This window comes from Ailuropoda melanoleuca, chromosome 16 (genome assembly GCF_002007445.2).
Source record: "Ailuropoda melanoleuca isolate Jingjing chromosome 16, ASM200744v2, whole genome shotgun sequence".
NCBI lineage: Eukaryota > Metazoa > Chordata > Mammalia > Carnivora > Ursidae > Ailuropoda > Ailuropoda melanoleuca.
Window position 1 is genome coordinate 27,886,897 of NC_048233.1, and position 24,957 is coordinate 27,911,853.

Genomic DNA, 24,957 nt, shown 5'->3' on the forward strand with positions numbered 1-24,957 from the left:
ATTGGCAGGAGTGCAAAATGGTGCAGCTACTGTGGAAAACAGCATGGAGGGTCCTCAAAATATTAAAAATAGAACTACCCTATGATGCAGTGTTTGCACTACTGGGTATTTACTCAAAGAATACAAAAACACTAATTCAAAAGGATATATGCACCCCTATGTTTACTGCAGCATTATTCACAACAGCTAAATTATGGAAGCAGCCCAAGTGTCCATCAATAGACGAATGGATAAAGAAAATGTAGTACATATATACAATGGATTATTAATCAGCCATAAAAAAGAAAGAAATCTTGCCATTTCCAACAGCATGGATGGAGCTAGAGAGTATAGTGCTAAGTGAAGTGCATCAGTCAAAGAAGAAAAATACTGTATAGTTTCACTCATATGTGGAATTTAATAAAGAAAACAAACAAACAATGGGGGGAAAAGACAAACCAAAAAACACACTCTTAAATATAGAGAAGAACAACAACAACAAAGTAGAGAACAAAGTGATGGTTATCAGAGGAGAGGAGGGGGGATGGGTGGAAGAAGTGAAGGGGATTAAGAGTACACTTACCCTGACGAGCACTGAGTAATACATAGAACTGTTGAATCACTACACTGCACACCTAAAACTAACATAACATTATATGTTAACTATACTGGAATAAATTTTTTAAAATTATCATTACTATTATTATAAAAATAGGGGTTGTTTTTTAACAATATAATGTAGAAATAGCTGAGAAGTAACAGGAAAGCTGCACTATGGATTTTGTGCCCCTGTAAGACCATTCCAGATACTTACAATTTTGCAAATATACTTACAGGGCAGATAAATGTTATTGCCATAAGTTTGTTAAATTATACTTCTGTGACAAAATATAGTGAGTTAAATTCTTTTAGGATGAGTTTTAAAGGCCTTTCCATTTTGTATGAATGAATGAACAACAAACTCGAACTCCAATTACATAATAAATAATTAAATAGACTGTGGTTTAGAAAAACTATGTTATACAGAAATACTTTTTGCAGTAAGATTAAATGTATTTATTCACTAGGAACACAATTTTAATGGTAGTGAACAGACTGTTCAAAATTCTATACTGCCAAGCAACAAATATATTCAGTTTTTGCTATAACGTTAACCAAGCATTCTAGGAATACAAAAAATTATTAATAATGGTTCTTCCCTCAGTACTTATAAGAAATCCTTGAGAAGGCAATAATTCAAGCTGGTGAACACAACTGTATCAAAAGAGAGATTACAACAGTATATTTTATAAGAACTTAAATACATGCACTAAAGCTACTCTTTGAGAAAAGTGCTTACATTTCTTTTTTCACATAGATACAGGGGTGTGAAAACTAGGTGTTCAGATTACCCTTCTTTCTTTCTTTCTTTTTTTTTTTTAATGATTTTTATTTATTTTGACAGAGAGAGACAGACAGCGAGAGAGGGAACACAAGCAGGGGGAGTGGGAGAGGAAGAAGCAGGCTCCTATCGGAGAAGCCTGATGTGGAGCTCGATCCCAGAACGCTGGGACCACAGCCTGAGCCGAAGGCAGACGCTTAACGACTGTGCCACCCAGGCGCCCCCAGATTACCCTTATTTCTTGTACAGTATTCCTGAACTTGCTCCTTTTGGTGATAATGACTAAAATAAATCATTTATTTACATTAAATTCTTCTAGTGAGGCACAACCTGTTTTCTGTATATCTCACACCTAAAAGAGATTAAGCCCAAGCCATGAAGTTTTGTCCTGTTACTTATTTTTTACACTTCTCCACTAATTTGTTCCTTCACTATGTATCATCTTAGTCACTTTTCAGTTCTTTGGTTGCATAAAAATATACTATTTTTATGTTCCTTCATGACCCTGATAAAATAAGTGACTACCATTACCATTTGCCTACTTAAGAGCTGGCTACCGATTTGTATATTACTTAAATTCTCTCCTTTTTCTCTTGTGCTGCTCAGCTTTAAGGCTATTCTCCCTGTTTGTAATTAAAAAGGTATTTTAGGGGTGCCTGGGTGGCTCGATCAGTTAAGAGTCCAGGTCATGATTCCAGGGTCCTGGGATAGAGTTCCACATCAGGGTCCCTGCTCAGCAGGGAGCCGGCTTCTCCCACTGCCCCTCCCCCTGCTTGTGCATGTGTGCTCTCCCTCTCTCTCTCTCTCAAATAAATAAAATCTTAAAAAAAAAAAATTTCAATCATATAGAAAAGTAGAACAGAAATAATGAATATCTGCATAGAAGTATCTTCCACCCAAATTCAACTTATGTTAACATGCTGTATTTGCTTCACAATTTCTTAAAATAGAAATAAAACTTTAGAAATATAATAAAAATCCTCTTCATGCCCTTCAATGAACCCTTTAGGCTTGGAGCTCAGAACACCAGCCTGTCCTCACTCTGTCCTATCTTTCAGAGCTCAGCTTAAATTCTACTTGTATAAACTATCCCACCAACACAGCCACAGTGATTCCTCTTTTCTCTAAACCCCAACCACTTTATATCTAATATAGGTAGGTCTTTATTTTTTCTGTGATTGTCTCCTCCAGCCCGAGCTTACAGTGGCCTGTGAGTAGTTAACACCCTGACTACACTGCTCTGTGTCCTGATTCAGTACTGCTTGCTGCCCTGGTCTTGAGACATAAGATAAGACCATCTCACCCTAGGTGAAGAGCACCATGCCGAATGAGAAGTGCACAGTGGAGAAAAAGAAGGATCCCTAACTACACAAACTGCAGTTTAAGTTAATAGCCTTAGTTTCACTGATGGTTGTATTCAGAGGTTGGTCTGTAAGAGAATTCATTCCCCATGGGAACATTGTTACAAGGTGGCTAAAGTGATTAAGTCTATCTCCCTAGCCCTAAAATAGGGGTACTTTTAATGACCCAGGACAGGGATCTGGGAGGGTTAGAGGGAGAGTGGGACAGAGATAAGAGTCTGGAAGTTCTTGATTCCACAGCTGTGGAAGGGCTGGGAGGTGAAGCACAGAGGTCCTGGGAGTCTGATGAGACTACAGAACACAGTATCATCACATGGAGCTCATCTTTCACAGTGCCCGTCTCACTCTCTTCTCCTCTGTATTTGCCTTTTCTTCTCCTTTCCCCCTTCCTATACCTCTCCTTCTTTAACCTCCACTATTTGCTCTGCCCTGGCAGGCTCCAAGGGGGCTCCTCCTTCCTCAACTCAGCCTTGCACTGGAGGGGCAAAAAGCCTGGGTTCCCAGTGGGCAGCCTCTGCAGTGAGAGCAGTGCAGAGAGATGAAAGGTAGGGAAAGAGAGCCTGGTAAACTGAGGCTTGAAAGTCAGAAACCTCTTGGATTTGGTCTCTCTCGTTACATGATTCATCTTACACCTCCCCATCCAGACTGGAAGTCCCTCTACCAAAGATGGCTCTACAGACACAGAACATGCTAATTCAAATATTTTAGAAAATAATACTGCATAAATGAATAATTCATAACATGCCAGACTTGAATAATCTTTAAGAGATTATGCAGTCCATCTACCCCTTCCCCCATTTAGAGCAAGCAAATCTTTCAAGCGGCTTTTAATCAAACTCTTAGTGCTGTATACTACCCTCTCTTCTCAAGCACATTTAAAATCACCTGAATTCCATACTCACTGCATCATATTTAACTAGCATAGCTAGTTTGTTTTTTTCTTTAACCCCTTTGCTTCATGCTGTGCTAATTTAACCTCATCTTGGTAAACAAGAAAATGGTCCGCATTTGACAGGCTCTAGCTGCAGCAACTGCAGCTGGCCTGTGTGCAAACCAATTTTGTTCATTCTTTATCCTGGCAGGGAGCCTTGCCCTAGAATTGTTTGGGGACTAATCAGCATTAAACCTGTGTCAGAAAGGTTACTGAAAGCAGCCCTAGAGCAAGGCGGCAGTAACAAGACCATTGAGGAAAGGGACGAGGACAAATGCAGCAGCTGTGTAAAAATCTATGTGAAGAGTTTTGCTCATGACAGTAAAATTGGGGCCCAGCTTCCTTTCCACACTTTGGCACTTCTGTGGAAATGACTTGGAAAGAGGATACAGGGAGAAGAGAGAGCCACCAAATTCGCTTTATTTCTTTCTTTCTGGGATGATGGGTGCTTGGTGGCTAGCCAGGAAATGTTCCTTACTTCAGATGGTAGCAAAAGGAAAAGAAAGAAACGCATCTCTTGCCACTCTATAGTTGAAAACACTGCATTGCTTTTCCCTGGGTATCTAGTGAGTAAACGGTGTGGTTTTCTACAGGATGAACCTGAGGTACAAAAAACAGGAGACATGGCTAATAAGATCCAGAGCAGATACAAACAAATCTAAATTTGACTAAAAAATCTGTATTGGAGTATTTTTTCTACTCACTTGCGGATTCGGTCTACACCTTTCTAGAACCACATTCATTTTGTACTAGAACTCAAATAAGAATGAAGTGTACTCAGCTTTTCAATCCCATTATCTACAAGTATATTTTTAATAGGTCACTGGGCTTTCCTAAGTATTTACCACCAACTCTGAGCTGGTCAGGAGCCAAAAAAGGGCAGACCATTTTTATCTGATCACAGTATTTCTTGAACATATGGTTGCTTTTGGTTTTTTGCTCATATAATTCTCATTAAATGGCTGGTAAGTCAGTAACCTCAAGAGATTTTTTTATAATAGCTTTACTGGGATATATTTCATATACCCTAACATTCACCCTTTCAAAGTACACAATTCAGCTTTTCTGCCCATGGACGCCACCAACTAAGCATCGTTAAAGTCTCCCTTCCCACTACCAGCATGTCTAAGTCAGAGTCTCCCGTCTGAACAGCAGGCAGACGCTCTTCACTGGAGGTCTGAGCTTTGAAACCCGTTGAGAGTCTGAAGATGGGGAATGCTCATGGACTATGCGGTAATGAGAAATCCAAACACCAAGTGTTCAGAGGCTTGAGGTCTGTCACATACACCACTGTGGAGGATGTGGATGCAGCCATGAATGCAAGGCCACACAGGGTGGATGGAAGAGTTATGGAACCAACTCTCAGGAGAAGATTCTCAAAGACCTGGTGCCCCTTAACTGTCAAAAAGTTGTTTGTTGCTGGCATTAAAGAAGATACTAAAGAACATTATCAAAGAGATTATTTTGAACATTAAGGGAAAATTAAAGTGATTGAAACCATGACTGATCGAGGCAGTGGCAAGAAGAGAGGCCTTGCTTTTTAACATCTTGTGACCATGACTCCACAGATAAGACTGTCATTCAAAAATACCATTCTGTGAATTAAGGAAAGCCCCACAGAAGCGAGAGATGGCTAGGGCTTCATCCAGCCAAAGAGGTCAAAGTGGTTCTGGAAACTCTGGTGGTGGTCATGGAGGTGGTTTTGGTGGGAATGACAACTTTGGTCGTGGGGGGAACTTCAGCGGATGAGGAGGCTTTGGTGGCAGCCAAAGTGGTGGTGGATATGGTGGCAGTGAGGATGGTTATAATGGATTTGGTAATAATGGAAGCAATTTTGGAGGAGGCGGAAGCTATGATGATTTTAGCAATTACAACAATCAATCTTCAAATTCTGGATCTGTGGAAGGAGGAAAGGGATCTGTGGAAGGGAAATTTTGGAGGTGGAGCTTTGACCCCTATGGTGGTGGAGGCCAATACTTTGCCAAACCACAAAATCAAGGTGGCTACGGCGGTTCCAGCAGCAGCAGTAGCGATGGCAGTGGCAGGTTTTCATTACTGCCAAGAAACAAAGCTTAGCAGGAGAGAAGAGCCAGACAAGTGTGACAGGGAAGTCACGGGTAACAGATTTGTGAACCCAGACAAGCACATTGGAGGCACGGCCTAGCTGCTACAAAGAAGACAGGTTTTAGACAATACTCACGTGCATGGGCAAAAAACTCGAGGACTGTATTTGTGACTAACTGTGTAACAGGTTATTTTGTGTTCTGTGGCAAGTGTAAAGCATTCCAACAAAGGGTTTTAATGTAGATTTTTTTTTTGCACTCATCCTCTTGATTGCTAAATCTAACAGTCTGATCATGACACTGAAAAAATGTGTCTTTTTAAAAATATGCTGTATAAAGTTAGTCTACCCTGAAACCATCTTGGTGAACAGTGTGAAGTTAGAATTCCTTCAGGGGGATATCAGGCTCCACTCGAAATTTATTTGCAACCTGCTTGGGCAGAGAAGACATTGTCTTGATGTAGATGAACTGACAGTTAACATGTTGTGACCTAGAGTTCACCATTAAAAGGGTCACCTAAGCAAAATCATGGAGTTTATTTGGTTATTAATATGATTGTTGGCATATCTTATGCATTATGTCTAAATTGAATTATGTTATCAGATAAAATTATAGATGGGATTAAAGCTTGTGTATCATCCATTATGTGTAAAATAAACAATTTACTATACTCTTAAAAAAAAAAAAAGATACACAACTCAGTGGTCTACAGTAGTCATAGAATTGTGTATCATCACTACCACCACTAGACATTTCATCACCCCAAAAAGAAACTCTGTGCCCATTAGTAGACGGTTTTTGATAAGGCAGCCATCCCTAATTGCTAGTAGTGTTGTTACCTGCACAGGCATTTCTTTTCTTTTTTTTTTTTTTTTAAAGATTTTATTTGTTTATTTGACAGAGACAGAGACAGCCAGCGAGAGAGGGAACACAAGCAGGGGGAGTGGGAGAGGAAGAAGCAGGCTCATAGCAGAGGAGCCTGACGTGGGGCTCGATCCCATAACGCCAGGATCACGCCCTGAGCCGAAGGCAGACGCTTAACCGCTGTGCCACCCAGGCGCCCCTGCACAGGCATTTCTTGACCTTTGTCAACTGGAACATGGCAAAAACAAAAAAAACCCAAAAAACTCCACAAACCTGCCAGAGTATTTAGATAACACACTAAAAATATGTTATCTCAAAAAATGTTTGTGCCTCAAAAAATGTTTTTCACATGAACTTTTTCTCTAGTCCAGTTTATCCATGCACCAAATTAGGAACTGTCTTTGAAGAAACAATTTATTTGTAGGAAGAGTGAATAAACATTATCAAACTTACAGATTTCAAAATGCACTGTGACCTCATCTGCAAAAGCCAGTTTCCTACAGAAACCTAAAGCCTCTGTGTTGAGGCTCTTATTAAAAAAATTAGCTAAAAGGTCCTAAAGAATTCCAACCTTGTTTCCCAAATATATGAAAACAATTTTGCATTATCACTGTTTCCAGATGCCAATTATGAATTAAAATGAAACACTTTCTAATCAAACAACATAAAAGTTAAGCAGGTAATTGAACTGAAATGCATTTAAGTCAGCAATGAAAAAAAAAAAGAAATATAATGTAAGCCATATGTATTATTTAAAATTTTCTATTAGCCACATTTTAGAAGAGTAAAAAGAAATAGGAGAAAAATAACAATAATGATATGAACCCAATGTATCCAAAATATTGCTTCAATTTATAATCAATATACAAAAATTTTAGTGGGATACTAAGTCTTTAAAATCTGGCGAGTATTCTGCTTTTACAGCACATCTCATTTTGGAGTAGTCAAGTTTCAAGTGTGCAATAACCACATGTGGCTAAGTGGCTCCCACACTAGGCAGCATAGCCTCAGATTATTGAAATTATTTTGTTTGAATTCATTGAAAGGGACTGCCTTAGCTTGAGTACTCATCATCCCTTGCCCAGATTATTCCAGTAGACTCCTAATAGCTCTCCTTGTCAATCTAGCTTCTATACTGCTGCCAAAAAATGATCTTCTTAATATGTTAATACGATAGTCTATCATTACAATCCCCTGCATAAAATCCTTCAGCTGCTCTTTATGGCTGGATAAAAATCCAAATTCCTTAGCTTGTAATATAAAACTTCTATTTGGCCCTGACTACCTCTCCAGTTCTACTTACTACTCTTCCTCTTCTCCCCCATGTTGGCTATAGTAAATTTCTTGCTGTCATATTCTCCTTCCTGCCTTTAAATGTTTTCCCTATATTTAAGACATCTTCCCCCTCCTTGCACATTTAACAAACATCTGCTCCTAGTTCAGTGTTACATTCTCAGTGAAACTCTCCCCATTTCCCACCAGGGAAAGTTAGAGGTGTACTGTTCTAAACTCCCTTTTACAGCATCTGTCACAATGTGCACTGGAGTCAGATTTCATGAGGGTCTGGGTCTAATAGGATCCCGGAAAGCTAAAATCGGAGTCAAATTACCTTTAGAAATTTCTTAGGAAAGTATGGCCATAGTGGGAACTGAAATTTGCTGTACTCTGCAGTCCTAAATGCACCTTTCTCTGGGAATTGGGCAGATCTCCACTTCACAGATGAGGGAAATATCAAAGAGATTATTGCTGGTATGACATTTCAAATAGTAGGGCTGCTAACATTATCCTTAGTATGCCCATAATCATCAGCACTGCTCTTCCAACAACTTGTTTTTAAAAAATCACTGGGATACTACTATCTAAAGGGGCTATTTTTTGGTTTCATCTTCTTGCTTTTATTCTGTCCCATTCTAATCATTAAGATGGATGTTGGAATGATCATTTTTCTGGGCAGAGTATTTTTTTCTTCACAGATGTCTCCTTCCTCCTCCTATTTCTCCATTCCTTTTCAGGTCAAGAATGATAGTATTTAATTCTTGAGGCTGCTGTAGGTATGTGATGAAGGCTACAACAAAATTTTTAAAAACATCTTTAAATCTCTGATAACTTCTTACCTGATCCCAGTGAAGCATCAATGACAAAAACAGGTAAATACTTTTCCATTTTTAGGGGGGAAGGAGCAGGGCTTGTAGGCTGCAACTTCCAGTTTACTGAGGGTGACCTTAGCCCTCAGGACACGTTGTGTGTCAGTCATTCTGCAGGAGAAGTTAAGGAATGCCCGAATTCCCTACTCCCAGGGAAAGGGCTGGTCCCAGGTCTGCAATGTGTCTGTGAAACTCCCAAAGCCTTAGGGTACAGGTGACCAATTTGGTGGATTCCCTGAGCATGCTTACCATCCCTAGAGGAAGACGAAAGTTAAGATAAAATTGATCTAGTGTTGCAATTTGGGAGGATTTAGAAGGCTGGCACCAGGTGAGAAGACGACTGATTGCTCAGGCCATCCTGGTTCCTGACCAGACACTGGCACTTAAGTGGGAATGGGGTGGCCCCAGTGTAAGGTGGCGGCCCCAGTGTAAGGTGGCATATCTCTTATACCATTCCACCAAAGAAACAGTATTTTTGAGTTAATGTTTGGACATCTTATTAGTCTGTTTTGCCACATTTTTATTGTTTTTTTATCTCCCTGAAAAGAAATCTTTCCTTTATTTTTTAAATTTTATTATTATCATAAGACTTATTTATTTATTTGGGACAGAGAAAGAGAGCAAGAAAAAGTGAAGATGAGAAGGGGGAGGAGAAGGAGAGGGAGAAGAAGCAGACTTCCAGCCAAGTGCAGAGCTCAATGCAGGGCTTGATTCCACGACCCAAGAGACTGACCCATGAGCTTATGACTCATGAGATCACAACCTGAGCTGAAATCATCCTGTCAGATGCCCAAATGACTGAGCCACCCACGCACCCCTTATTTTATTATTTTTTTAAGTAGGCTCCACACCCAACGTGGGGCTTGAACTCACAACCCTGAGATCAAGAGTCGCATGCTCGGGGCGCCTGGGTGGCACAGCGGTTAAGTGTCTGCCTTCGGCTCAGGGCGTGATCCCGGCGTTATGGGATCGAGCCCCACATCAGGCTCCTCCGCTGTGAGCCTGCTTCTTCCTCTCCCACTCCCCCTGCGTGTTCCCTCTCTCGCTGGCTGTCTCTATCTCTGTCAAATAAATAAATAAAATCTTTAAAAAAATAAAAAAAAAAAAAGAGTCGCATGCTCTACCAACTGAGCCAGTCAGGTGCCCCTAAACTCTTCCTTTAAAAACTATATGAAGAGTTGTACAACATTGTACATGTACTAAATGCCACTAAATTATGTACTTTAAAGTGGTCAATGGTTAACTTTATGTCATGCAAATTTTTATATCAATTTTAAAAATGAAAAAGTATATGGTGAAAAAATACTGCAGGATTACCAGCGCTATCATAAATTCCTTCAATGTATATACATGACACACTTGGTTCTATAATGTGGTCCAAGAATAGATCTTGAATCCTAAGACTGCTGTGATGTGCTCTGAGAGAAGAGATTATAATGTCAGAATACTTAGCTCTTAGGATGTGATTAAGCTCATTCTGTTCATCAGTAAAGTGGAATCATAACATTCTTTCTGGCATATTAAAGGAAATGAATCCTAATTAACATCTATAATAGCTCAGTGAGCCTCCTTGTTGTCTCTTAAGTAAAAACTACTGAGCCTTTTTTTTCAATCATGAATAATTTTGAATCATGTCTTTAGAAACATTGGTGGAAGAATGTATATGGTAGGGGATAAACAAATGCACGGAATAAAAGAAAGAATTGGAAGGACACTTAGCAATAAGCATAGGAGTAACATACACTATCATATTTTAAATGAAATTATCCTTTATTAGTAAATTCTAAGCATCTATTCCCCTGTGGTAAAATGCCACCAAAAAACGACCAAGAAAAATTCCAGCCCTTGACAAGACTTCCCAGAAGAATTTAAAAAAATTTTTTTAATTAAAAAAAATTTTTTAAATAAAATAAAAATGGTAAAACCATGTTAGAAAACTGTTGGGCAATTTATCTTATAAAATTAAACATATGCCCTATCCATCTACCTATAGTTTTACCAGGAAAATATATACCCACAAAATGCTGTGTATAAAATGGCAACTTTACTCACAATGCAAAAAAACTGGAAACTGAAACTCAAATGCCCACCAACAAGCAAACGGATATACAAATTGTAGTATTCAACGTAACACAACTCAGTAATAAAACAGGATAAACTACTAATACATGCAATAATGTGGATGAATCTTAGTGACATTTTGTTGAGTGGAAAAAGCCAAACGAAAGATTCCTTATGAAGTTCAAGAACTAATCTGTGATCCTATCAGCTGGAAGCCCCACCTCCAGTAATTCGTCAAAATGATCAACACAAAAGAAAACAGGAAAGGTACCTGCTGTATGTCCTCCAGCCCTTTCAGAAAACACAGAATTGTTCTTTTGGCTGCATACCCATGAGTCTACAAGAATGGTAATATTGTAGATATGAAGGGAATGGGCACTGTTCAAAAAGGAATGCCCCACAAATGTTAATGTGGCAAAACTGGAAAAAGCCCATCTGAAGAAAGCAGAGGAAGCACATGAACAAGTAAGTTTTTTGGCAGTTAGGAAAAGAGAATTATTTTATAGTTGTGTATCATAAAAGTTTGGGGTAGGGGCATCTGGATGGCTCAGTGGGTTAAGCAATCAACTCTTAAATTCAGCTAAGGTCATGATCTCAGGATCCTGAGATCCAGCCCCACAGACGGCTAGGCAAGAAGTGTGGAACCTGCTTAAGATTCTGTCTCTCTAGAAAGAACGAATTCTCAACATTTGCTGCAACATGGACGGCACTGGAGGAGATAATGCTAAGTGAAATAAGTCAAGCAGAGAAAGACAATTGTCATATGATTTCTCTCATCTATGGAACATAAGAACTAGGATGATCGGTAGGGGAAGAAAGGGATAAAGAAAAGGGGGGTAATCAGAAGGGGGAATGAAACATGAGAGACTATGGACTATGAGAAACAAACTGAAGACTTCAGAGGGGAGGGGGTGGGGGAATGGGATAGACTGGTGATGGGTAGTAAGGAGGGCACGTATTGCATGGTGCACTGGGTGTTATACGCAACTAATGAAGCATCAAACTTTACATCGGAATCCGGGGATGTACTGTATGGTGATTAACATAATATAATAAAAAAAATTAAAAAAAAAAAAGATTCTGTCTCTCCCTCTCCCTGTGCCCCTCCCTCCCCACCCTGCACGCAAGCGCACTCTCTCTCTCTCAAAAAAAAAAGTTTGGGGTAAATGAGTAAGACATCATTAATTAAGCTTTGTTCATATAACAACAGTAAATTAACAAGGTAATTTAATAACCTTGATGTTTGAACCGAAACACTTTAGTTTATCAACTTTTCGTACAACAAAAAATATTTCCTCATAAGGATGACTGGTTTTTTTAAGGACTCGAGATTTTTCAGCCTTTGAAGCTATTAAATAGCTTATGTGAATAAGACACTCTGCAAAGTGCTATGAGAGATATGAGGCAGCAAAGATATAAAAATCCAGAATTCTATAGTACTATCTCCTAGTAATTATTTATTATAATATTCAGATTCATTACATACCATATGCAGGAATAAATGACTACTGCACTCAGCAAATTCAACAAATGTTACTGTACTATCAGCAATCTGATGTCAGATTAATTTGCACAACCATCTGTACAACTAAGGAATGAAGCAGACTACTGGGATTTTTCAAAATCTATCTGGTTTATCAAACACCAATTCATCAAGATTTCTGGACCATAAGAATGCCATTAAAAAGTATTTTGTTCTGGGGCACCTGGGTGGCTCAGTCGTTAAACGTCTGCCTTCAGCTCAGGGTGTGATCCCAGCATTATGGGATCAAGCCCAGCATCAGGCTCCTCCGCTGGAAGCCTGCTTCTTCCTCTCCCACTCCCCCTGCTTGTGTTCCCTCTCTCGCTGGCTGTCTGTAAAATAAATAAAAATAAAATCTTAAAAAATATATTTTGTTCTGTAATAATATACAATATCTGCTTTCCACCAAGAAAAATGAAATGGATGGGATGCCTGGGTGGCTCAGGTTGTGATCCCAGGGTGCTGGGATCGAGTCCCGTGTTGGGCTCCTTGCTCAGTGGGGGGGGCCCTGCTTCTCCCTCTGCCTGATGCTTCTCCTGCTTGTGCTTTCTCTCTCTCCCTCTGACAAATGAATAAATAAAATCTTCTAAAAAAATTTAATTAAAAAAAAGAAAAATTAAATGGAGAGATAAGGAATCATTTTTATTTCTCCTTAATGCCATAAGACCTATATAACGTACGTGACAAATATAATATTCTCACAAAGAATATTAACATAACAGAAGATTGAAGGAAGAGATTTTGACAGGGCCTAGAATAAGATGAATTTAGAGTTTATCTAGACCAATCTGACATCTCATACAAAAATTTATTTTTTTATACCCGACATAAGTCATTAAACTTCTGTTCAAGTGAACTCATGAATATATTCTATTTTTAAAAACAGTCTTAATAAATTAGAAAAAAAATTTAAGATGCAATCTCCTGTCCTCTAACTCTCCTATTATTCTCTAGTCCCAGTGTGGCTCTCGACCTCCTGAGGTCCACATTTTCTTCTGTATGACCAGGCCTCATATTTTCAAAACTGACTGATATATTCACTAATTTTCTCTTCTAAGGAAGCACACCCTGTATTCATTTTACCATTTCTGAACAAATAGTAAAGAACCTTCACCATCCTATTCTCTATTCCCTGTGGACTCAGTAATTTTTTTTTTAAATGCACTGAGAATGTATTGTCTGCCAGGCATTAATATTCCACACTGTAGGTACTGGAGATATGGCAATGACTAATACAAACACAGTCCCTATGTCATAAAATTAACATTTTAGTGGATATGCTCCAGTTAATCCAAATGCATCTTAAAATCTACCACCCCAGTTTAACATAATACAAATAGTGGAATTATTCTAAACACTACATATAATGCAACTGAGGTGTCACATTAAACTTATTTTTTTGATAACCTAGTCATTTTGTTGAGTTATACTGAGCCTGTAGTCAAATCATTTTTTTTTTTTAAATGAATATATAGGGGCACCTGGGTGGCTCAGTCAGTTAAGCGTCTGCCTTTGGCTCAGATCATGATCCTGGGATCAAGCCCCGCGTCAGGCTCCCTACGCGTCAGGGAATCTGCTTCTCCCCCTGCCCTTCCGCTTGCTCGTGTGCACATGCATGCTCTCTCTCTAATATTTTTTAAAAAATTATCATATGCCAAGTATATACTAAGAACTAAGAACTATGAACGTAACAAGAGAGTATACTCATGCCCTCAAAGAATATGATACCCCATAAGGAAGACAAACAAGTAGACAGCTATAGAGCAGTGAGAAAAGTATTTTAAGGGGTATCTACAGAGTGTTAGGAGAACACAGTGGAAGAGCACATAACTTGGAATATATAGCAGAAGCTTTCCTAACCAATAACCTGGATTGAACTACCTGTGTCCCCAGTAGACCAAAAACGCTCACGGCCAATAGCCCTTGTGCTTCCTCTACTTGAATTTGCTTACCACACCCATTTCCAACCTCTTTATGTAGGTATAACATGATAGTGAATTCAAAATTTGATTATTAAGCAAACCTATGAAATCAGATTCTGAAAAGAATTCTAATTTCTATGAAAATAAAGCTGAATATACAGTTAGCCAAATTGCTAAACACAAAAAAACTGCTGTCTAGATTAGGAAGACTAAAGATTAGGGTGGATAATCATAAAACTCTAGAAGGATTTTGCACTCAAATTTCTTTGAAATGGCTTTAAATTCTCACTCCACTTTAAAGAAACTAAAAATCATCCATGATTCATTATATGTGGGGTTTATATAAGAAACATCACCAAAAAATTATAGTCAGCAGATCCTTCTTCAAAGGAAAAGCCTTGGTCCTAAAACAGATTAATGAAACATACATATGCAGGTTTTAAGAGAAAAGGTTTAAAATACACATGCACCTTTTCTTTACAGTTTATCAGACTTTTTGATTAATTGGTACCAACCACAGGGAAAAGGTAGGAAAAAAGGACTTGAATTGCAATGGTCTCCAAAAAAAGAAACAAGGATGTCAAAGGGGATTTCAGGATGCTGCTATGTAAAGGGTGATTAAAGATTAAAACTTGAGTTTGAAAAGGTGAAAGATGAAAGGAGCTAGGACCCAAGTTAACAAAATCAACAACAGCATGTACAAAGCAGACCTGGATTTGTTTACCAAACCCTGAAATGCTGGGATAAAGGCAGCCTCTTAGAAAGAGTTTTTTATTGGTACAAAATCATTCCCACTAGAAAACAAGCTCCATGAAAATCAAGGATCTTGTCTATTTTCACTCTTTGATTTACCCCTTCTTCTTTAGAGGGCTTAGAACACCTGGAAAGAAGTAGGCCCTCAATAATTCTTTATCTAGGGTTGAATGAATCAGTTGAATGAGCTACTACAACACTTTCTGACATTTACAAAATAAACAATATTCTTGAAATTTGAGCAATGTAAACTTAAGCAGAGGACAGTGTGACCTGACCCATCAAAAAGTAAACTTAGAGGGATGCCTGGGTGGCTCAGTCAGTTAAGCGTCTGCCTTCAGCTCAGGTCATGATCCCAGGGTCCTAGGATTAAGTTCCGCATCAGGCTCCTTGCTCGGTGAGGAGCCTGCTTCTTCCTCTGCCTGCCGCTACCCCTGCTTGTGCTCCCTGTCTCTCTCTCTTTCACAAATAAGTAAATAAAATCTTTAAAATAAATAAATAAAAGCAATTACACTGACAATAATAGAAATCTGTCAAGTTCAAGCTACATTCAGACATGATGAAAATTCTGAGAACATGCTCCAAAGAATTTTCTTACAAGAACAAGTACATTTATACTTCTGAAAGCTTTAAACCTTAGAGGAACACAAACCTAGGACCTTAAATTCAAGTTGTTGCTGTCAGTTATCAATGAAGTTATTAACTAGTTTCTCCTGCTTCTAATAATCAGTCACCATTCATCAGGAGGTATCTGAATTAGAGATATCTTTTAAATTAGAGAAGTGGATAAAACCGAGAAAGGTCCTCAATTAAATGCGTAAAACGTGAAAGGGAAGGAGAGGTACAAACAAGTTTAATCATTACTTTCAACTTGGTTCAGTTTATTCAGTGTTCAAAGAAATTCACCTTCCTGAATCAAAAAGCTCCTGATACATTTAACATTAGATATAAAAGTTAAGAACTGTTCTTAGCACTTTATTTGTATTAGCTCACTTAATCCACATGTGTGTCTGTGTATATAAATATATTTGTTTTGTTGCCTTAAGGTCAATGGCAAACTGATTTTTGTAGAGTCTTAAATTCCCTGGACTGATAAGAATTACCGGTATAAAATCCCAATTACCCCTGAAGGTTCACTTTGGGGTTGGATTCAGAAGTATGATTTTCTTAAGAGTCTTTGAAGTCCTGAATCCTGGCATCAGAGCTATCACAGATCTGAACTAAAGGTCCTATTGTGGCTCGGTTCAACCTGGGATTACATTCTTTTCAGGACGCATATTAAGAATCTTATTCAGTTCAAAAGTCACTCAAATATCAGATGGATCCTGCAATTGCCTTGATTTCTCCAGCAGAAAATGACTTCCTATATCCATTCTACTCACCATAATAGACAACCTGTACCTAGCCTAAAAATAAATCAAAGTAGAAAGATATTTCTAGACTTCCCACTTGGGTACCATGAAGGTCTTCACCCAGACCTGACAGATAATTATTCACTCACGTAATGTTTACAAAAGAATGAATAATGAAAAGTGCATATTTTATAATGTTCAATGAAAAAAATACGGTAAGAGGACATATAAGGTAGGAGAAAAACTATATAAGATCACATTAGAAAATGAAAGGAAATACAGTAAAACATTAACAATGGTTGTAGCTGGGGTTTACATTTCTAAAACATTTTTTTCTTTATTTTCTAGTTCTCTTTAACAAACTGCATTAATTCATGCTTTTTAAATATTACTTTCAAGTGATAAACTATATATATGACCTATATAATAACTAATCTAGATAAGTTAGCTTTATATTAAATATTTGTTTATCTCATATCAAAATGTTATTTCCTAAACACGTGTCATTCTATATAACCATTTTCTGATCATTTCCCCAAATCTTTACCAAAAAGCTCAACTTACATTCTTCCTCTATTTTGTTTTCAACTCCTCCCTGAAATATACCTATTTAGCAGCAATCAAGATTTTTTTGCAGAGTGTAAAATTACTCTGGATTTAAAGGCAACATTATAACCCTACATCTAAGAGACCCTTGGAATAGCAGAGAACATTTGCTTAATGTGCACTTCCTGTACCCTATTTTAAGTATCTTCGTCCTATAAATATGGTAATATTTGATTGATACATTCAACAACAGCAACCAAAATCTATGTTGAGTTTACAGTTTTCAAAGTGAATTTCCAAAAATATCACCCTAACATATTCAAATTTAGTTGGCATAGACACATTTGAAATGTTTAACAGAAACAAACAGCTTAAGACTCGCACATGGAGAACAGCAGCTCTGAGTTTCTCTGTTAGCTGCAAGTGTGCTTCATTAGCCATTATGCTTTTTTCCTTCAAAGAATTTCTCCCGGGTCATTGCCACATTGCTTCCTATTAGACAAGTTAATACTGGGTGCCTGAAGCTCCACATACACATATGTGTGTATGAATATATACATATACATATATGTACCTCAGTCTATAATCCTGGTAGAATCACATTTATTTTTGTTTGTATTTTTTTTTTTTTTTGTTAAATATACTTTCAAACGACAGAGAATAAGGAAAGGTATAATGAAACCCCATGTACTCATCACCCAGCTTCAACAATATTAGTATTTTGTTATTTTTGTTTTATCTATTCCTCTTCCAACTTTTTAAGGGGAGGAAGTGAGTGCTGGAGTATTTTAAAACAAATCTTAGGCATGATCAGAAAAAAATTCTCCCTAGCAAACTCAAAAGTTTGTAAAAATGTTTGTCTTCTTTCACTTAAACCTTACCATATTAAAAACATCTAAAATGTTAAGATACTAAACTTAATGTCTACAAAAGCTTAAGTTAGAATCAGACTTTAAGACTAGTTCAAGGAAACATAGAAATCATATAATTTCTTGCTATTCAAATTGTGATACTCGAGCCACCAGCACTGGCATACCCAGGAGCTTCTTACAAATGCAGAACCTAGGGCCCGGCCCAGACCTACTGAACCACACTGCATTTTAACAAGATCTTTAGGTGACTGGCATGCTCATTAAACTTTTTGAAAGGCAGCTGAATCTACTCCACTCAGTTGAGAAAAGAGGCCTAGAGAGGTTACGTGACTCTCCCAACAAGGGTATAACCCAGAATATCTGATTCCGACACCAGGTGTTTTTTTTTTTCTTACATGACATATTGCCTCTCAACAAACCTGATTCCCACCACATCCTTCTGCAAACAAATTCAATTAACAAGTGAATTTCTCATATATTTTTTAAAATTCATGAGAACCTGACATTTTTCCAAATACTGTATTGTATACTTGAGCAGAATCTGTAAATCAATCAAACTTCTTCCTTCTTTGGGTAAAAGAACAAATCTTTTCAGCAAGTGTGCCTTCAAGAAGACCAATGTAATTAATTAATGGCTATGTATTTTTTCAAAGGTCAGTACTATAGTCTCCGTAGGCAGAGAATATATTATCGAGTGCAGCTGAAAACCTGGGCCTTTTAGCATAGGATCAATAAACACAATACTGAAAGCCAGGCTCATTTTCTAAATGTGGCTTCAGCGGGAAAGTTCAGAAATGCATTAAAATGTACCACCACCTCCCCCACAGCAATGATAACCACGTCTTCTTATTACACTAAAAAGGCACTGCCTTTTTTCCTTAATTCTAAGAAATTATAATTTATTAAGGAAAATTGTGAATAAAACCTCAGATTAACATTATTTTAAAAGGCAAGTATTAATTATGGTATCTATGTATTATTTAAAAAATTATTTCTTCGGCCATACAGGCTTTCATGAGAGGCCACTCTTAATTTTCAGAAGAGAATTTTATGACACAGGAATTCCAGAGGCTTCTGTAGAACTAATATTAAAAAACCTATGGTTTATAGAATGAAGAGCTTCTGAATCTTTCAGTGGGGTGTGTTTTCTTAACAAAATACACAGTGGATGGTAAAAAAATGTCAAAACCAGTATTATTCCTTCAAGAATACTGGTAGAAGAGTCAACTGGTATTAGCCTTTACAAAGGGCAGCTTGGTAATATGCATTAAAAAAAATAAATTATGCATGCCACTTGACCCAGTAATTTCCCTCAAAAATGTGACCTAAAGAAATAATTAAAAATGTAAATAAATAAAAGTGCATTATAAAGTATATGGTGTTTTACCATTAATAGGATAATGTAGATCTGAAATGGAATCACCTCCTCACACCTTGGTGGCTTAGTCAGTTAAGTGCCCAACACTTGGTCCGGGTTCAGTTCATGATCTCAGCGCCCTGAGATCCAGCCCCACGTCAGGCTCCATGGTGGGGGAGGGGAGTCTGCTGGAGACTCTCCCTCTCCTTCTGCCCCACCCTGCCACACACACTAAATTATCAATAAATCTTTAAAAATAAAAACGGAATCATCTCCAAAACATATTACTGAGTTTTAAAAGGTTAAGACAATGTTTGTATACTATGAACTTATATAATTATTACATATTATTAAAATATATTAAATAAAAATACTTAAATCATATATATTAGTATATATTAAATAAATGTAAATAAATGTGTATTCATGTATAGAGTAGGTAGAACTATGATGTCCACTAAAATATATCAGTAGTTATATCTCTCCACAGCTGGGTTGTTATTCATTTTTACTTTCCATATAATGTCATGTATAGCTTGAACTTTCTACAAAATCATGTATGATGTATTTACAATCAGTTTTAAAATAGAATTATATTCTTAAAACAGAAAGTAAATGTACAAATTCAAGGCCTGGGGTGAATAAGGAAGTTTAGCAATGAAAAAAAAAAAAAAAAGCAAAAACCTTACCCACCTGACTACTAACACTTCAGGTTTTTTGGAATAGGGAAAAGGCAGAAATAAGAAAAAGATGAAAGGGTGGGAACAATCTGCAACCTGCTAAAACCGGAGATGCTCACCACTTTTGCCACATCAAAAATAGTGCAAGGGAAAGCTGTTCCTAAGTCTACCAACCCCTGAACAAAACCAATCACACACTCCAGTCTTAGGAGCGCTCTATCATGATCATTTAGATCTACATTCAGCGGGCCCTGTGTAAAGTAACATGGAAATACATCACACACCACAAAGTTTTACTGTTTTTTTCAGTAATTTTTTTTTTTAAGATTTTTATTTATTTATTTGACAGAGAGAAAGAGAGAGCGCACAAGCAGGGGAGCAGCAGACAGAGGAAGAAGCAGGCTCCAGGCTGAGCAGGGTGCCAACATGGGGCTCAAGCCCAGGGCCCTGGGATCATGACCTGAGCCAAAGGCAGGTGCTTAATGGACTGAGCCACCCAGGTGCCCTCAGTAATTCTTCATAGAGAGCAATTCTAAATTTCCTTCTTTTGATGTACCAATATGGATCAGAGCTTTACTGCCCCTCCTTTTTCTCTTTTTCTGGGTCTTGGAGTAAAAGGCAATTGCACTGGTGACACTTCACAGTGACAGGAGTTCTCAGTTTTCCCATCAAAGATTATACCAGTGAAACCAAAAGAATGGCAAAATAAGAAAAGTGAATGACAGTTCTTTGATCTATGGAAACTTGTAGACCTCCTGGGTCTAAAAGTTTTTCTTAGACCTCCTAAAATTTAGATGCAAAATCCAAATAACTTGACTCCTAGTCTTTTAGTACCCAAGGGTCACAAACTTTTATTTACAAGGCTTATTTTGACCTTGTAAAATAAAACTTGGTATTGTATTAACAATTCTCTGAACCCATACTCCATGAAAAAAAAAAAAACAAGAAAAATACCCAAACTGATGGGTAAAAACACATTTTGCACAATGCTCTAAATCAACTCCCGTTTACTTCTCTCTTATAAAGGACTGGCTTAATTACAGAGTAAAACCCAGACACAAATCAATCTAATGAATAAGAATTGACTATGTGTCCATTTAGCAACTGAAAGTTTATTTTAGTATTTGAAACTCCATGGTTCTTCAAACTAGAAACCTCAAGAATATAGTCTGATATTGATTTTTAAAAACAAATGCAACTAACACTATTTCATCTCTCATTAGGATTGATTTAAAACTCTTTTCACTGCCACTTACGCAGCATTGTTGAAGCATTATCTATATGGAGGAAAAAAAAGTATACTTGTCCCTTCAAATATCACTCAATCACCAAACACACTTTAATTCAATGGTAAATACATCATTTGGAACAAACATTTTAACCACAGGTGAAAAGCGAAAAGCAAACTTTCTACCATCTTAGTATTGACAGATAATCCTTATTACCAAGGAAAGGGAAAATAATCAGTCTCTGACCTATTTTACTTGAACCCTTCCATGAATAGAGTAAATGGCAAATCAAGCTACTCTCCATTAAGATACTTTTCCTCAACAACTCAAATTCAAAGACAAGCTTAAGAACAGATACACAGTATGGAAGAAAAGAGAAGGAGGACACGTTCTCCTAAGCAATACTATAGTTCAGAATCTGCTCCATAACCTAATTGAAGTATTGGCAAGAATTTTCCATCAGCTTGATCAGCTACCTTCTATCATTCATTATGATGTACTGCTTAAGCACATCAAGTTGCCAAAACACAAATATCTTGGAATTATCTCAGGCAAGGAGTAAAAACAAAAGAAAAAAAATTTTAAACCTACTATGTCCAATAGCTGGTCATTTTCAGAATTTATAGATGAATATATTATTAGAAGTAAGTATACTCTGCCTGTATTTTGTTTCATTAATGAAAGTGTAATGGAAATATAAGAATCTGACAGCATTTATTAATATCTGCTTAGCAATTAAATACTTGACATTTAATAAAAAATTTAAGAATATCAAAAGAAGTGAAAGGAACAAAATCAAACAATGTTAATCTACCAGGAAAAGAGTCAGCTGTGTGTTTACTGTGACCTTGAGCTTACCACTAAATAAAAAAAAAATTAAGAATTTTATAAAAGAAGGAAAAGGGGGAAGAAAAAAAGATACTCTGAGGGCTGTTGCCATCTTCTTTACTATTCTATCTGTTAAAAAATACTTCTAATTTTGTATCTAAAATGTTTTAAGGGTGCTTATTGATATAGTCTTAATGTTAGATTTTCCAAGAGCTATCTTTGGCCCTTTTCCTCTTATCTACAGTGTCTGCCTTGGTGATCTTATCTAGTCTCAAGGACTTAAATACATGCATAATTTAGAATTTCAGCTCAGTCTTTTTTTTTTTTAAGATTTTATTTATTTATTGGACAGAGAGAGACACAGTGAGAGAGGGATAGATAACCAGCAGGGGGAGTGGGAGAGGAGAAGCAGGCTTCCTGCTGAGCAGGGAGCTCTATGCAGGGCTCAATCCCAGGACCCTGGGATCATGAACTGAGCCAAAGGCAGACGCTTAACAACTGAGCCACCCAGGCACCCCATCAGTCTTTCTAACTCCAAACTTACACATCTTACTGCACACTTGACCAAGATATCTAACAGGTATCGCAAACTCATGTTTAAACTGAATCCCTAATTCGCACCACACCTTCCTTCTCTAACCGTGCAAGCCACAGTCTTCCCCGTTTAAGTTGAGACAACTCTATTTTTCAAGTTGCTCCAGTCAAAATCTCTGGAGCCGCCCTTGATTGCTCCCTTTCTCTCACGCCCCACCACTTGGTGATGAAATCCTATTGCTTCAATCTTCCAAATATATCCAGAAACTGATCATATCCCACCATCTGTTCTGAGCTGCCATTATATCTTATCTAGATTACTGCAAGCTTCCTAACACATCTCCCTCTACCTTAAATTTAGTCTTTCTACAACTGTCAGATCTATATTTTTAAAACTAAGTCAGGGGTCTCTACTGTGTTCAAATCCTGAAATGGCTCCAGAGCTCCCTTAGAGTTAAAACCAATGCCCTTTCAATAATACGAGGTCTTGGGACACCTGGGTGGCTCAGTTGGTTAAGCATCTGCCTTCGTTCGGCTCAGGTCATGATCCCAGGGTTCTGGGATCGAGTCTGTGCTTGGCGCAGAGCCTGCTTCTCCTTCTTCCTTGGCTGCTCCCCCTGCTTGTGCTCTCTGTCAAGTAGAAAATAATAATATAATATAATATAATATAATAAAATATAATAAATATAATAAATATAATAAATATATAATAATATAATATAATATAATATAATATAATATAATATAATATAAAATAATACAAGGTCTTTCTGGCCTCCTGCAACCCTTCTGCCCTGTTATTCTACCCCCCTTGTTCATTCTCCCAGCCTCCTAAAGATTCCTTGAAGTTACCAGACAACCATCATGGTCTCACTGAAGGCCTGTGCTCTCCTGAAAGGGATTTATCTCAAATATCTACTTGGCTAACTCCCTTACTTTCCTCAACTATTTGTTCAAAGATCATTTCTCAGTGAGGCTTACCCTGTCCACGTTATTTAAATTGCAACCAGTCCAGTCCCCTCCCAAAAAAAAAAAAAAAAAAAAAGTGATGGAGGCGGGGAAACAACACACTATGATTTAGCTTTGGTGAACTCATCTCACCTAGCAAAGACTACAGAAAAAAATACTGGAATTACAAAAGTATTTGCATGAGAAAAATGGAATAAAGAGATTAGCTAGAGCCTTTTGTCAAGACTCCACTCATGTTTAGGGACTTGAAAAGATAACTCCATATACAAAGGATGAAGAAAAAAGGTCAGTTACCAAAAAGAATCTATATATATTCAGAGGCCCTATCTGAGTCATAAACATACAGATGCTACACACTAATCTAAGCGTGTCATGGGGCAAAAACAAAACAGAATTTAAAGCACAGCAAAGCATTTCCTTACCTACACATAGCAATAGAGAAACAGCAAGAAAATATACTCCAATTCCAGGCATATGCAAATAAGTAATAATTTCTGCTCCATATAACCGTAAAAGTTTGTCCCTAAGAGGCTTACCTGAGACCTGATGCTTAGTTAAAAAAAAAAAAAAGGAAAAGAATCTCAAAAAAGAATTTAAATCTGATTAGCCAACATCTGACTTCTTAATTCACAGTTTTGGTTTTCAAAAAAGACACCTAAAACTCCAATCAGTTTAGCTTAAAATAAAGTGACAAACAGAAAAAAATGCATTTCAATGGGGAAATGCAAAATCAGTATTTTATTCAAACATGTACTGAGCACCTAATGTTAGGTAGGCCTGTGATAGGAGCTGACTGGTCTCAAGTACAGTGACTACAGTTGAAATGAGGTATAAATACCAAACACATGAGCATTTTCTCCCTTTTCAATAAATTTATCAAATATATTGACCATATTGGCTACATATTCTGGAAGTTTTCCATTTGAACAAATGTGCAATGAGCATCTATGATGTGCATGGAACTGTACTAGATGCAAAGAGGTTATAAAGGCGAAAAATAGTTTATTGTTTCCTATGTATCTCGGACACTGTATGCTATCTTACAAATCAACCTACCAACTTAATGAGTTAAATACCTCCCTGTTTTAGAGATAATAAACCATACGGTCTAGAAAGTTTAAGAGGCAAAACTACCAAGTAGCAGAACTGGGGTTCAATCTCAGGCACTTTAAACTCCAAAACCCATGCTCTTAACTACCATGCTAACCTGTTTCCCTCAAGTAGCTTCCAGTCTAGAGGGCAGAAAGATATGCTTAGAAATAATATTAATACACCTAATCAGCTCTATCTCATTAGTGCCCAAAGTTTATCTGACAAATAAAAATAGCAAATTAAGTTTTCATGGGTAAAGAGTAAACACATTTTATACCACAGAATTACTCCCCAAAGAACAAATTTAATTTTTTTTAAAGATTTTATTTATGTACTTGAGAGAAAGAGCACAAGCAGGAAGAGCTGGAGAGGGAGAAGCAGGCTCCCCACTGAGCAGGGAGCCCGAGGACGATGACCACGAGGACAACGACGACGGGGCTTGATCCCAGGACCCTGAGATCACGACCTGCACCGATGGCAGACGATTAACTGACTGAGGCACCTAGGCGCGCCCCGG

The 24,957-nt window shown here is 37.5% G+C and overlaps 1 protein-coding gene and 1 pseudogene across 3 annotated transcripts in view; one reads left to right on the forward strand and one right to left on the reverse strand.

Moving 5' to 3' along the window:
* Positions 1 to 24,957, reverse strand: part of DENND5B (DENN domain containing 5B) — a 188,113-nt gene that overhangs the window by 139,777 nt on the left and 23,379 nt on the right. The window lies entirely within an intron of this gene.
* On the forward strand, positions 4,774 to 5,728 carry LOC100476454 (annotated as a pseudogene).